The sequence below is a fragment of the Zea mays genome, chromosome 1 (assembly GCF_902167145.1).
Source record: "Zea mays cultivar B73 chromosome 1, Zm-B73-REFERENCE-NAM-5.0, whole genome shotgun sequence".
Taxonomy (NCBI): domain Eukaryota; kingdom Viridiplantae; phylum Streptophyta; class Magnoliopsida; order Poales; family Poaceae; genus Zea; species Zea mays.
The window spans coordinates 217,980,959-217,984,240 of NC_050096.1; the positions used below are offsets into that span (position 1 = coordinate 217,980,959).

General features: G+C 45.0%; 1 long non-coding RNA gene across 1 annotated transcript; it reads left to right on the plus strand.

Annotated features, from left to right (window-relative positions):
• The first annotated feature begins 1,592 nt into the window (after positions 1-1,592).
• Positions 1,593-2,434, plus strand: LOC109943736 (uncharacterized). Its single transcript, XR_002266821.2, has 2 exons — positions 1,593-1,874; positions 1,966-2,434. It is a non-coding gene; the product is annotated as an uncharacterized lncRNA (long non-coding RNA).
• The last annotated feature ends 848 nt before the right edge of the window (positions 2,435-3,282 follow it).

Sequence of the window (3,282 nt, forward strand, 5' to 3'; positions counted from 1 at the left end):
CGTTTTGCGGGAGAAGTAAAATTAGATGTCGCTTTCGTGTAGAATGATAGTGCATGGTGTTTGTACCATGTGGATTCGATAATTCTGTGATTTGGTTAATGATTGTAGTAAAAAAAAAGTTTTTAGAACTTGTCGTCCCAAAATAATACAATGATCGATAGTGGACCAACAATATATGTTAGGTGGGTCTGGTCCTATAGCTTTTGAGTTTTGACAAAATGCTGTGCCAGATATGGAAATAGGCACATGTAGGTGGTGAGTCTCTGGTCCATGCATGGCCGGACGATAAGACGATGGAGCCTTCTCCATCTCGATCGCTGCTTCATCTTTTTTTCCCAACCAGTGCAGTGCAGTAGTGCTGCAGCTGATCCCAATATTAATGCGATCCAAGAACAAAAGGTTCGAAAGGCCTGGCCTGCAGGCACATGCCCAAGTTTTGACGAAAGGGAAATTGGCGTCGCTGCCCAAGTTGGTAACAGGTGTACGTTCGAAAACCCGTCGGCCGGTCCCCAGGAATCCGATCGGCGGCCTGTCTAATTTACGAATCAGTGGTAGGCCGGTGAAAATAATTGAATGCGCCATGTGTAGACCATGTTTATTTTAGTTTTTTTTCAACTTCTAGCGACCAAAAGCTGTTGAACGTCTAGTTTTTTAGTCTGTTTCTATAAAAACCACTTTAGTTAAAACCATCTAAAATCAACGTGAACATCGAATCGACCGAGTCATTACGATAGTAAGAAAGCATTACTTTCTACCTTATAAACCCTATGTACTTTTTTATCTTTCTACGCACGTAATCTACACGATACTTAAGTTTTCTTCATAGTCAGGCTCTCTCTACAAACAGATTCTCAGAAAAAAAATCTAACCAAACATAGTGTTTGTCTATACGCGCAGATTCTTCTCTCAAGCGTCAACCATTCGGGCCCATAGTTTAGCTGCTAGTAAACTTTATTTGTTTGTTTATTCGTGTGTACATCTAGCTCATCTGGCAGATCTCGACGGGTCCATACAAATACAAAAGCAAGCTTGAACTTTCACATGAGAATGATGAAACAGAAAGGACGACCGTCGATGGATCGATGTATGATATGCTACAGCACATTCTGTGTCTATATTTGATTGTAGTAGCTAGCGCGAACGCGTCCAAACTGACGCATCACATCCTACCTTCCGAGATAACACCGCTCCAACCCGAAATTCACCTCCACACACTAAAGAGTTTTCTTCTTTAAATGATATTTATAATGACTAATTGTAATTCAAAAAAATGTTATAAGAAAATTGCAGATATATAGGCTATTGAAAGGCTGACAAGGCACCTATCAGCTATTTAAGGACAGACAGACCTATGTCTTATGTGACTACAACGTGATGAAACCTTATCGACAGCGTGACAACATATAACTACTCCGTATTTAATTGAACGCTTGTCGGTCTGCGAAAAAAAAGCTAATATGCCTATCAGGACACCAATTTTCGATTCGACTATTTGGTTGCCCAACAGCCAGCTAGTATATATTTTATGGGTTCTTCCGTTTAGACACAGACAATTTTATAACTAAAAACGTCGTAACATTAGCCCAATTGCTCAGCGCGTTAGGCTGTCTCCAACAAGGTTCGGTAAACCGACCTGTACGCTAGAAATAGCGTCCCGAGACGTCCTTGAGGCCTCCAACAAGATCCGCTATACCCTCTAGTAAAATTTAGGGTGCGTTTGTCGTCCGCTATCTGTAGCGTGCTAGTTTTGCTCGCTATCCGCTGTTCACTCCCGCGCTGCCTTCGTTCGTTGTCTCCCGCGCCGGCTCGGAACCCTCTCGTCGTCGCGCTCACTGTGTAGCACATCCTCTCCGGTGTACGGCTCCAACGACAAGGTGTTCTCCCCGCTCTGGCCCATCTTTCCTCCCTTGGCCGCGCACGCTCCCCCGACTCCCCAACTAATCTACCCACACCAAGTCGTTGTAGCTCATGCTGTCAGGGCTCAAGATGATGTGTGCGGAGTCGGATGGAGTGGCTTCGCATGCTGGACGTTGGCGGCGTTGTGCTTGAAGTTGAAGACGTTGTGGTCAACCACGTCGTCGCTTCCAGACCGAATCTGGTTTTGGGCACGCAGGCAAGCAATATGTCTTCAGTTGTTTGCAGACCTAATCTGAATCCCTCATCGTACTTCCTCCTCACGACATAACAAGATTCATCATTTAGCTGCACATGTAATGGAATAGATTTATCCATTTCCTAAGTGAGATTTAACCATTTCTCAAGTGTTCCTAGCTATTGTTCAGATTATGTCTATTCTGTACATGTGCGATGAGGGATTCAGTAAAGTGTTCCTAGCCATTTTTGAGGATGAATTTAGTGGTCAACACTGATATGTCAGTTACTTTCATTAATGTATGCAATATAAATTTTGGTTATTGTTTTATGTGATGGTAAACCTTATCTTTTGTGCAGAATGACTTCATACAATTTGTCTTATCAACCATGTTATGTATGAACTATAGGCACTGATGGTTCTGACTTCAATATGTGCATACATGATGGTTGAAAGGGAATTAGGCTTACACCTTTTTCCTAATTGATTTTGGTGGTTGAATTGTCCAACACAAATAATTGGACTAACTAGTTTGCTCTAGTCTATAAGTTTTACAGATGCCAAAGGTTCACAACAAGCCAATAAAAAGACCAAAGATGGGTTCAAATAAAGAGAGCTAAAGACATCCCAAAGACACCCTGGTCTGGCGCACCGGACTGTCCGGTGCACCAGGGCACTCGACGCTGAACTTGCTACCTTCGGGAAAATGGGAGGTCGCTCCGCTATAATTCACCGGACTGTCCGGTGAAGCACCGGACAGTGTCCGGTGTGCCAGCGGAGCAACAACTACTTCGTACGCAACGGTCGACTGCAACGCATTTAATGCGCGCCTGCGCGCGCAGAGGACAGAGCACGCACAGAAGGCGCACCAGACAGTCTACAGGACCTGTCCGGTGCACCACCGGACAGCCCAGAGGCCCCACCAGTCAGAGCTCCAACGGTCAGAACCCAACGGCCGGCTGACGTGGCTGGCGCACCGGACAGTGTCCGGTGGCGCACCGAACTGTCCGGTGCGCCATGCGACAACAACCTTCTAACGACCACTTTTGGTGGTTGGGGCTATAAATACCCCAACCACCCCACATTCAATGGCATCCAAGTTTTCCACCTTCAACACATTACAAGAGCTATAGCATTCAATTCTAGACACAACAAAGGAGATCAAATCCTCTCCCAAGTCCGGAATCACT